The 12,569-nt window shown below is 42.3% G+C and overlaps 1 pseudogene; it reads right to left on the bottom strand.

The window, feature by feature from the left end:
* Positions 1 to 11,771: 11,771 nt before the first annotated feature.
* On the bottom strand, positions 11,772 to 11,890 carry LOC124723698 (annotated as a pseudogene).
* Positions 11,891 to 12,569: the final 679 nt, after the last annotated feature.

Here is a 12,569-nt window from a genome sequence, read left to right as displayed (position 1 = left end):
ATTGCGAGTTTATTATTGTGACTGATGATCTAAACACTAGAGAACAAACCAAACACTGTGGTAATAGGGCATCAAGGTGAACGCATACTGAATGCAAATGGTGAATTACTGAAGGAATTTGTAACCTACAAGCAATTAAAAATTACCGACACCACTTTTAAGAAGAAAGACATCGGTAAACATTCATGGTCTGAAAGAGGGCACTGATCCGTTATTGAGTATGTAATGGTTAATAGAAGACTGGGGTCAGATGTAGTGGATACCAGAGTACATAGAGGAAGTGACTTATGCGCAGATCATTCTCTGGTCATCACAAAGACTTGCTAAATGGAGAAGAAGATGAAATAAGAGAATACAAAAAGATGAATAGGTAAATGAATTTTTTTTTTTTTTTTTGCAAAATGAAGGAATAAAATCCAAATGCAACAGCCCATTACAAACAGTATTGCAAGGTGCTTAAAAATGTTATTAGGAAGGCAAAAAGTATGTGGTATGCAGATAGAATAGTTAACTCTCAGGATAAAATTAAAAACATATGATCAGTCGTGAAGGAAGTGGCTGGTCTTTAGAGACAGGTCGAGGATATAGAATCAGTGCGTAGTGGGAATGTCCGTGTTACTGATAAGTCACATATATGTACAGTATTTAATAATCACTTTCTGAATATAGCAGGCGAATTAAACAGAAACCTAGTCCCAACAGGGAATCATATAGCGCTCTTAGAAAAAAGTGTTTTGGGACTGTTACCTGAAATGCTCCTCCATGATACTGACAAGAGGGAGATTGAGTTAATAATGAAATCACTAAAGACCAAGAACTCTCATGGATGTGACGGAGTATGTAGAAGAGTACTGAGTATTGTTCTATGTATGTTAGCCCAGTACTTAGCCATATCTGTAACTTTTCCTTTAGGAGTGGTCGGTTTCCTGACCGATTAAAGTACTCGGTAGTGAAGCCACTTTATAAAAAGGGAGACAGGGATGATTTTGACAATTTTAGACTTGTTTCTATGCAATCGGTGTTTGCTAACGTTATCGAAATGGTTGTATATACAAGGTTACTGGAGCATTTAAATTCACATAATTTGCTGTCAAGTGTACAGTTTGGTTTTAGAAATGGTTTAACAACTGAAAATGCTATATTCTTTTTTCTCTGTGAGGTTTTGGACGGATTAAATAAAAGGTTGTGAACGCTAGGTGTTTTCTTTGACTTAACGAAGGCTTTTAAGTGTGTTGTCCACAAAATATTACTGCAGAAGTTGGACAATTATGGAGGGGAGTAGCTTACAATTGGTTCGCCTCTTACTTTAAGAACAGATAGCAGAAGGTAATTCTCCGCAATATTGAGAGTGGTAGTGATGTTCAGTCCCAGTGGGCATTGTTAAGTGGGGCGTTCCCCAAGGATCGGTGCTGGGGCCACTGCTGTTTCTTATTTATATAAATGATATGACTCTAGTATTACAGGTGATTCAAAAATATTTCTGTTTGCTGATGACACCAGCTTGGTAGTGAAGGATCTTGTGTGTAATATTGAAACAGTATCAAATAATGTAGTTCATGAAACAAGTTCGTGACTTGTGGAAAATAATTTAATCCTAAATCACAGTAAGACTCAGTTTTTACAGTTTCTAACTCACAATTCAACAAGAACCGATATTTTGATCAGACAGAATGGGCATATTATAAGCGAGACGGAACAGTTCAAGTTACTAGGCATTCGGATAGATAGTAAGCTGTTGTGGAAAGCCCATGTTGAGGATCTTGTTCAGAAACTAAATGCTGCTTTATTTATCATTAGAACAGTATCTGACATAAGTGACAGTTCAACACGAAAAGTAGTCTACTTTACATATTTTCATAGGTTTATGTCGTATGGTATTATTTTTTGGGGTAATTCTTCTGATTCAAAAAGGGTATTTTTGGCTCAAAAACTGGCTTTCGAGCGATATGTGGTGTAAGTTCGAGAACCTCTTGTCGACCCCTATTCAATAGTCTGAGAATTCTGACATTGTCCTCGCAGTATATATTTTCTTTAATGTCGTTTGTTGTTAGCAGTATTAGCTTATTCCCAAGAGTTAGCAGCTTTCACTCAGTTAATACTAGGCAGAAATCAAATCTGCACGTGAAATACACTTTCCTGACTCTTGTGCAGAAAGGAGTGCAGTATTCTGCTGCATCCATTTTCAATAAGCTACTTCAAGAACTCAAAAATCTTAGCAGTAGCCCAAACACTTTTAAGTCTAAACTGAAGAGTTTCCTCATGGCTCACTCCTTGTATTCTGTCGAGGAGCTCCTGGAAGAGCTGAAAAATTAAGTAAATTCCAGTGTTACATTGTTGATTTTGTTTATTTAAACTTACGACTTGTCGCCTGAATATGTTTCTTATATTTCATTTTATCTGTTTCTACTATCGTGTTATAATTTCAAGTATTTACTCGTTCCATGACCATGGAGACTTCTCCTTAATTTGGTCCCACAGAACAATAAATAAATAAATAAAAAAATCAAAGTCGATTACAGTAATATTTAGTTGGGATTTCAACAAGTACTGATATTAAGAAAGAATAGCAATAAGGGAAGCATCATATATAACTGTCTGGTGAAAACGAAATTCATAAGGAAGGCTGGCCTAAAAATATGGAATAGAGAAATTGGAGAAGCTCTTATGGAAAAAAATTAGATGATCTAAATGTGGTACAGAATCGCAACTCCGAAACGAGGAAGAGTAGAAAAGAGGTAGATATAATGTTAGGTCAATAATAAGGAAACTGAAGTAAGAACCTCAGGACAGATTAATAAATTCAATAGAAGACGATGACTGTGGTAGGCAATGGATGGCTTAGAAATTAATGAAACATTTTAATAGCAATGAAGAAGAAACTGCCAATTTAAATGTAACTGAAGAAGAATAATGGATTCATCATTATAAAAAATTATGGTATAATGAAAGCCATCGCTTGGTGTTCACCTTGATTACGTACAATTTCTTCTGTTAACTTATACTCCAAATCTAAAACAAATTTTGTCCTGATGTACATAAATTAAATCAAGTCTTAGGGGTATCCATTCTCTTTTCCTACAGACCATAGCTGTTCCCTATCTATCATATCGAAAGCTCTCACGTAATCAGAGAAGCAGATATAGATTTTTAAGTTAAATGCTTTTTTCCAGTATTTGTTTTAAGCTAAATATATTATCTGTACAAGATCTTCCTCTTCAGGATGCACATTGTTCTACCTGTAAAAGAGAGTGTGCTATAATGTTAAATCCATTGTTTACAATTTTTGCATATACTTTCTACCCAACATATAGCAGACTTATTCCATGCTTCTTATTACAAGAACTTCAGCCACCTTTCTTTCCCATTATTTCTCTGATTGGATTCTTCGCTACAAGGGCAATCAGTCACCAGCCAAGATAATAAAATCGCTTTTTCAGATCTTATAGGAATTGAAGAACTTGATAAAAACGTTCTGATTCTTCATGTTTGGTCTCCTCTGGAGCGTATACATCTATTAAAGTTCATTTTCCACTCTCTGCTTTTAGTTTTAATACTAAAATTCTTTCACTTATAACTGTGTAGCTTTCTATTTACTTTTTCCAGTTTTATACAATTAATATTGCCACCTCTGCTGCGGCTCTATTCTCCTGTGGAAATCCACTATAAATTATTGTGTATTTATTCATATCTTAAGACCTTTGTAAATGTACAGTAACGTCGATTTCTTTTCGAGACAGCTCCCTATCCAGTTCCTCTTTCTTATCTGTGATTCTTCTTACATTCCACCTTCCTAATATCAATGTGTCTTTAACTCCAGATCATTTGTCGTTTGTTCTTGTCTTTCTGTATTCTAAAAATTGTCAACTCAATTTTTAAGAAGAAGGTTTTACTTAAAAACCTATATCTCCTTCTTTGATTATGTGGAAGCTTTTCATGTGATAGACAGGGATTATTTATGGAGCATTGTTTTAGGTATGGGGCATAAATTAACGGAAGAAATTATAATTAATCAAGGAGCACACCAAGGCAGCAGCCTCTCTCCAACGCTCTTCAATGTATATATTTTAAAAACTCCGCTCGAACAGGTCTCGCACAGCTCAACGGTACCGACGCACCTCGGTGCCACACCAAGCCGATACGCGTCACTGGATGCGGATATGGAGGAGTATGTGGTCAGCACACCACTCTCCTGGCCGTTGTCAGCTTTCGTGACTGGAGCCGCTACTTCTGAATCAAATAGGTCCTCAATTAACCTCACAAGGGTTGAGTGCATCCTGCTTGCCAACAGCCCTCGACAGACCCGAATGGTCACCCATTCAAGTGCTAGCAAAGCCTGACAGTGCTTAACTTCTATAATCTGGCGGAAGCCGGTGTTACCAAATGGGTCAAATTGCTCTGAGCACTATGGGACTTACCATCTGACGTCATCAGTCCGCAGAACTTAGAACTAGTTAAACCTAATTAACCTAAGGACATCACAAACATCCACGCCTGAGGCAGGATTCGAACCTGCGACCATAGCAGCAGCGTGGTTCCGGACTGAAGCGCCTAGAACCGCTCGGCCTTAGCGGGCGGCCAAGTGTTACCATTGCGGCAAGGCCGTTGGCAATATATATATTTAGTTATTCGAATTAATTCACAGAACTATTCCACATTGCAGATAAGGGAAGCTGCTTCCATTTTGTACAGTACGTCGTATTTATACAACTAGAGGTCTGTGAATTGCACGTTACTCTCACGAAATTATGACAAGTGATTAAGAAAGAAATACATCCAGCAGTAGCTATACTTAATTATATGCCGATCAAAATCTAAATTCCAGGCTTTCATCCCTTTTTTAAATATTTTCATATTACTCTACAGTAGCATTGATCTTCATGCCACAGAAACTAATGGAAAATGAAGTAGTGAAGAAAGCAGAGCAGCAGCAAGGCAATGAGACAAGACACAGCAGAATCCATGAATAATACAAGAGATACTCAATTTAATTGATGAAAGGGGAAGATAAAAATACGCAGGAGTTGAATCAAGCAAACGAGAATAAGAGGTTTGAAAAGTTGAATTGACAGAAGGTGCAGACTAACAAATTAGGAATTGCTACAGGGGACCTGCAAAGCTGTAGAACAACAAAACCCTTGCGATATCAATTCAATTGAATGATTATAGTCTTGAAAAGGGGTTCTAAGATGAGTATCAACAAAATTAAAGCAAGGGTGACGTGTAGACGAATTAAATAAGGTTACGCTAAGAGACTACTCTACAGTAGCATTGATCTTCATGCCACAGAAACTAATGGAAAATGAAGTAGTGAAGAAAGCAGAGCAGCAGCAAGGCAATAAGACAAGACACAGCAGAATCCATGAATAATACAAGAGATACTCAATTTAATTGATGAAAGGGGAAGATAAAAATACGCAGCAGCTGAATCAAGCAAACGAGAATAAGAGGTTTGAAAAGTTGAATTGACAGAAGGTGCAGACTAACAAATTAGGAATTGCTACAGGGGACCTGCAAAGCTGTAGAACAACAAAACCCTTGCGATATCAATTCAGTTGAATGATTATAGTCTTGAAAAGGGGTTCTAAGATGAGTATCAACAAAATTAAAGCAAGGGTGACGTGTAGACGAATTAAATAAGGCTACGCTACGAGACTTAGGTTAGAAAATGAGACACTGAAAGTAGGAAATAAGATATGCTATTTATTTTCTTTCTTTCTTTTACTACCGCCTTTATCCCGCATTGTGCGCAGGGTCGGCAGGGTTGAGTACGAATTTGGGATGGTTAAGTGTAAGGGGTTGCCGGATGCCCTTCCTGCCGCCACCCCATACCCCCTGGGACGGAATTAGTGTACCCCAGCTGTCTGCATCGAGTGCAGATCGTGAAATAGTGTGAATGTGTTTCAAATGTCTGCGAGTCGTGTTACTGAGGCGGGGCGTGGGGACCAGGCCGGTATTCACCTAGGAGGATGTGGAAAACCGCCTAAAAACCACATCCTTGCTGGTCGGCACACCGGCCGTAGTCGTTAATCCGCCGGGTGGATTCGATCCGGGGCCAGCGCGCCTACCCGAGTCCAGGAAGCAGCGCGTTAGCGCTCTCGGTTACTCTGGCGGGTAGGAAATAAGATGTGCTGTATCAGTAGCAAAATAGCTGACGATGGCTGAAGCAGGAAGGGTATAGGACGCACAATGGATATACACTCCTGGAAATTGAAATAAGAACACCGTGAATTCATTGTCCCAGGAAGGGGAAACTTTATTGACACATTCCTGGGTTCAGATACATCACATGATCACACTGACAGAACCACAGGAACATAGACACAGGCAACAGAGCATGCACAATGTCGGCACTAGTACAGTGTATATCCACCTTTCGCAGCAATGCAGGCTGCAATTCTCCCATGGAGACGATCGTAGAGATGCTGGATGTAGTCCTGTGGAACGGCTTGCCATGCCATTTCCACCTGGCGCCTCAGTTGGACCAGCGTTCGGGCTGGACGTGCAGACCGCGTGAGACGACGCTTCATCCAGTCCCAAACATGCTCAATGGGGGACAGATCCGGAGATCTTGCTGGCCAGGGTAGTTGACTTACACCTTCTAGAGCACGTTGGGTGGCACGGTATGCATGCGGACGTGCATTGTCCTGTTGGAACAGCAAGTTCCCTTGCCGGTCTAGGAATGGTAGAACGATGGGTTCGATGACGGTTTGGATGTACCGTGCACTATTCAGTGTCCCCTCGACGATCACCAGTGGTGTACGGCCAGTGTAGGAGATCGCTCCCCACACCATGATGCTGGGTGTTGGCCCTGTGTGCCTCGGTCGTATGCAGTCCTGATTGTGGCGCTCACCTGCACGGCGCCAAACACGCAAACGACCATCATTGGCACCAAGGCAGAAGCGACTCTCATCGCTGAAGACGACACGTCTCCATTCGTCCCTCCATTCACGCCTGTCGCGACACCACTGGAGGCGGGCTGCACGATGTTGGGGCGTGAGCGGAAGACGGCCTAACGGTGTGCGGGACCGTAGCCCAGCTTCATGGAGACGGTTGCGAATGGTCCTCGCCGATACCCCAGGAGCAACAGTGTCCCTAATTTGCTGGGAAGTGGCGGTGCGGTCCCCTACGGCACTGCGTAGGATCCTACGGTCTTGGCGTGCATCCGTGCGTCGCTGCGGTCCGGTCCCAGGTCGACGGGCACGTGCACCTTCTGCCGACCACTGGCGACAACATCGATGTACTGTGGAGACCTCACGCCCCACGTGTTGAGCAATTCGGCGGTACGTCCACCCGGCCTCCCGCATGCCCACTATACGCCCTCGCTCAAAGTCCGTCAACTGCACATACGGTTCACGTCCACGCTGTCGCGGCATGCTACCAGTGTTAAAGACTGCGATGGAGCTCCGTATGCCACGGCAAACTGGCTGACACTGACGGCGGCGGTTCACAAATGCTGCGCAGCTAGCGCCATTCGACGGCCAACACCGCGGTTCCTAGTGTGTCCGCTGTGCCGTGCGTGTGATCATTGCTGTACAGCCCTCTCGCAGTGTCCGGAGCAAGTATGGTGGGTCTGACACACCGGTGTCAATGTGTTCTTTTTTCCATTTCCAGGAGTGTAGATAGGAAAACATTTTTGAAAAAGAGAAACATTTTACCATCGAATACGAATTCAAGTGGTAGGAAATATTTTCTGTGAGTATTTGCCTTGAATGCTACCTTGTATGAAAGTGACGACAAACAGGACTGACAAGAAAAGTATAGAAGCATTTGAACTGTGCTGCCACAGTATTACGCTGAAAATAATATATGTGCATGAGATAACCAATGGAGAGCTACTGAGTAGTGGCGGTGAGAAAATATCTTTATGGACCAACATTACTAACTAAAGAGAGAAGGAAAGGGAGGCCATGATTTAAGTGCAGTAAGCAGTTTTTGGGATGGACGTTGGCTGTAATAGTTATGTTGAGATGGAGGTACTTGGGAAGGAGAGACTAGCATGGAGAGCTGCATGAAACCAGTCTTCAGATGTGTACCAATTACAACAGCCTGGGCAATTTCTAATGAAGTACTGCACAAAGGAATTGTAGACACTAGCTGCGATCGTATATTGGTTCAAATGGCTCTAAGCACTATGGGACTTAACATCTGAGGTCATCAGTCCCCTAGACTTAGAACTACTTAAACCTAACCAACCTAAGGACATCACACACATCCATGCCCGAGGCAGGATTCGAACCTGCGACCGTAGCAGCAGCGCGGTTCCGTACTGAAGCGCCTAGAACCGCTCGGCCACACCGGCCGGTGATCGGATATTAATTTAAATCAATGGGGAAAGTTGAAAATTTGTGCTGGACTGGGATTCGTATCTGGGTCTCCTCCTTACTAGGCAGATGCGCTGATCACTGCGCCATCCGGACGCAATGGTCACCAAAAGTGCAAGACCCAAATTCTGAACTTATCCACGCACTACTAATGTAGCGCCACTTGCTCATTATCCTCATTACTCGTGGCATCTCGTCGCCGATTCCCGTAATAGTTAGAGCCTGGTGTGTACCCGCACTCGAGAGGTTGTTGGCCGTCTTCGCCTTAATTTTATATATCTATTCTTTCTGAGACGTCTGAGCAACGAATACTACATCAGTAGTGTGTCGATAAGTTGAGAATTCGGGTCTGATGGGAGGCGTATTAGGGTAGTCCATGCAGTTGCGATGGTTTTAGAAAACATCGTTCCTGTGAAACACAACTAGCTCTTTATTCACATGGAGCGCTGAGTACTATTGACAAGGGATTTCAGATCGATTCCGTATTTCTGGATTTCCGGAAGGCTTTTGACACTGTACCACACAGGCGTCTCGTAGTGAAATTGCGTGCTTATGGAATATCGTCCGAGTTATATGACTGGATTTGTGATTTCCTGTCAGAGAGGTTAGAGTTCGTAGTAATTGACGGAAAGTCATCGAGTACAACAGAAGTAATTTCTGGCGTTGCCCAAGGTAGTGTTATAGGCCCTTTGCTGTTCCTTATCTATATAAACGATTTGGGAGACAATCTGAGCAGCCGTCTTCGGTTCTTTGCAGATGACGCTGTCGTTTATCGACTAATAAAGTCATCAGAATATCAAAACACACTGCAAAACAATTTAGAAAAAATATCTGAAGGGTGCGAAAAGTGGCAGTTGACCCTAAATAACGAAAAGTGTGAGGTCATCCACATGAGTGCTAAAAGGAACTCGTTAAACTTCGGTTACATGATAAATCAGTATAATCGAAAAGCCGTAAATTCAACTAAACACCTAGGTATTACAATTACGAACAACTTAAACTGGAAAGAACACATAAAAAATGTTGTGGGGAAGGCTAACCAAAGACTGCGTTTGATTGGCAGGACGCTTAGAAAATGTAACGAATCTACTAAGGAGACTGCCTACACTACACTTGATCGTCCTCTTTTACAATACCTCTGTGCGGTCTGGGATCCTTACCAGATAGGACTGACGGAGTACATCGAAAAAGTTCAAAGAAAGACAGCACGTTTTGCATTATCGCGAAATATGGGAGATAGTGTCACAGAAATGATACAGAATTTGGGCTGGAAATCATTTAAAAAAGGCGAAAGGCGTTTTTCGTTGCGACGGAATCTTCTCACGAAATTCCAATCACCAACTTTCTGCCGGCCGCGGTGGTCTGGCGGTTAAGGCGCTCAGTCCGGAACCGCGCGACTGCTACGGTCGCAGGTTCGAATCCTGCCTCGGGCATGGGTGTGTGTGATGTCCTTAGGTCAGTTAGGTTTAAGTAGTTCTAAGTTCTAGGGGACTGATGACCACCGATGTTAAGTCCCATAGTGCTCAGAGCCATTTGAACCAACTTTCTCCTCCGAATGCGAAAATATTTTGTTGTCACCGACCTACATAGGGAGGAACGCTCGCCTCGATAAAATAAGGGAAATCAGAGCTCGTACGGAAAGATATAGGTGTGCATTCTTTCCGCGCGCTATACGAGATTGGAATAAAAGAGAATTGTGAAGGTGGTTCGATGAGCCCTCTGCCAGACACGTAAATGTGATTTGCAGAGTATCCATGTAGATGTAGATGTAGATTTAGATCACCATGTCCAGATGGCGCAGTGGTCAGCGCATCTGCAGAGGTAAGCTGCAGACTCAGGTTCGAATCCTAGTCCAGCACAAATTTTTAACTTTACCCACCGAATTAAATCAATGCCCGATTGCAGCCAATGTCTGTAATTCCTTTGTGTCTCAATTCATAGTGGCTACTGGATGAAAATGGCGTCTGCTCTTTCGGACATGTCCAAAAGAACAGACACCACATATACATATTGTAAAGAAGTATTCCAATACTGTATTGGTATAATAGTTCCCTGTTTCAGACAACAATGCAGTAAGTGGCATACGGTTTATAGGTAGAAATGAGTAGATAATCTCTCACAGAAGGATGGAAGCTTTATGCCTAATTGTAATACTGTGAACGATACGAACGGTGGGAATCTGTTCAGGGATCAGAGTCACACTCCAAGGCAGTGTAGATATTACTGATTAGAAGCAGTCTGTTATCATGGCAAGAATGTTGCAACATCCTGTCATATCTCTACAGGTTTCGACTTGACATAAATATTAGGTGTTCATAATTGATGCAAGTAAATCACCAACGCTGATATAGTTGAAAGTCGAATTTTAGCAGCACATAAAAAGTAAAGTAGCTTAGACACGCAGGATCAACCATCAAGTGACACGCTTTGCTTCACGTGCTGAGCACTAGTGCTAAACTGTTTAGTGACAACAGACTTATTTTGTTTACATTTGAACGTTGCGCGAGGTCGAAAGACAGCTGTCAGTCAAACGATCATTATCGAGCAGATACAAAGAATGGCCACATATCATGTGGTACAATAAATATAATACACTAGATTTAGTTTTATGTCGTTAAAGATTGCGTGAAAAAATCTTACAGGAAGGTAAGCGCTTATGTCTCCTTTGCTTACAAATAAATTTATATTTTATAGGAAGCGTTTTAGGCACAAATATAGTTCCATCATGCTTGAATACGTCTTATCATTCCAAACTACACGCATTCCTATCACTGTTAAGAAACCACGATCTATATAGTATATGCCAGTAACTACATTTCGCAACTGTTGCTGATGCTGATGTGAAATGCGTCCCCTACCACAAGACTCCTGAAAGGCTAATATTGTTCGATGAACTAATTCAAATGAACTACATTGTTCATTTTTATCGTTAAAGTACCAATAAATAAGGGCACCAATAAATAGGAGCAACCTCAGACTAATAAATCAGAAGAAACATTTTATTGATCGCAAAAACTGAATGACCTTTAGGAACAAACCTAGTGTGCATATTTCTAAGAACTTTCTGCATGCAATATTTTCGTTATGAAACGAGCACTGAGCACTTCCAATTTTACCCCAGATCTGTACTTGCGAACCTGGGTAGTAGGAACCACCACAGATTAAATTATTCTCATTGTCACAAAGAGCGTTGATCTGCTTTTTCTGGAAAAAGGAAAAACTCGTTCTTATTTGATGAAACTCTCCGTCCGAATAGGCCTCGGAAGGTCCAGCGGTACCGACCGACCGCCGTGTCATTCTCAGACGAGAGGCTTCATTGGATACGGATATGTAGGGGTATGTGATTCGCACACTGCTCTCCTGGCCGATGTCAGTTTTCGTGACCGGAGCCGCTGCTTCTCATTCAAGCAGCTCCTCAATTGTTCTCACATGAGCTGAGCGCACCCTACTTGCGAACAGCTCTCGGCACACCCGAACGGTCGTCCATCTAAATGCTAGCCAAGCCCAACAGCGCTTTACTTCGGTAATCTGACGGGAACCGGTGTTACCACTGCGGCAAGGCCGTTGGCGACTTATTTAATAACTCACAATTTTAATTCTTAAGATGAATATAAAATACTTAGCTCAGGATAATTAATGTGTAATAAGTTATGTAGTAAGTCTAAATAAGTGTCAAGGGATGGGAGAATCGGAACTGGAGACTGAACTGAACTAAGTGAATCACCGAAACGGTTTTGGTCTTCCGATCAGAAGCAGTTCGTACAGTTCACCGTTAGAAGCTCATAACTAAAGACCTTATAGGTCCTGGGAGTGGGGTATATTCCGTATCAAGGGAGGCGAGATTCGTGCATTCGCATTCTGACTTCCAGTAGTAGCGTTCAGCCTCCCATCAACAATTACCACATCAGCCCTACTGCCATATCATGTTGCTCCTCACACGATGATTTCAGGATTTGCTTTCTGTGACCATCCACCAGCTCGTTTACATGAGATCGTTGTCGATCTGACCGCAACAAACAGAATTGAGACTCACCGTTGAACCGCCCAGAGTGTCACGCAGTGTCCCTGTCGACTCTGGCTCTGTACCAGGCAAGCCTCTGGGTGTCATTGACAAACGACTGGTGGCAACTCGAGATCTTAACTCCGCTTCCAATCATTTATTCCCGTCGGTTTGTGGTGACACTGTATCTGTCTGAAACATCTGCCTGGAATTCCGCTGTTGTCATCTGCATATTCCTCAGACCCAAT

Source organism: Schistocerca piceifrons, chromosome X, assembly GCF_021461385.2.
Source record: "Schistocerca piceifrons isolate TAMUIC-IGC-003096 chromosome X, iqSchPice1.1, whole genome shotgun sequence".
NCBI lineage: Eukaryota > Metazoa > Arthropoda > Insecta > Orthoptera > Acrididae > Schistocerca > Schistocerca piceifrons.
Note: the sequence above shows the minus strand (reverse complement) of the source record. Positions and strands in the feature narration are given on the sequence as shown.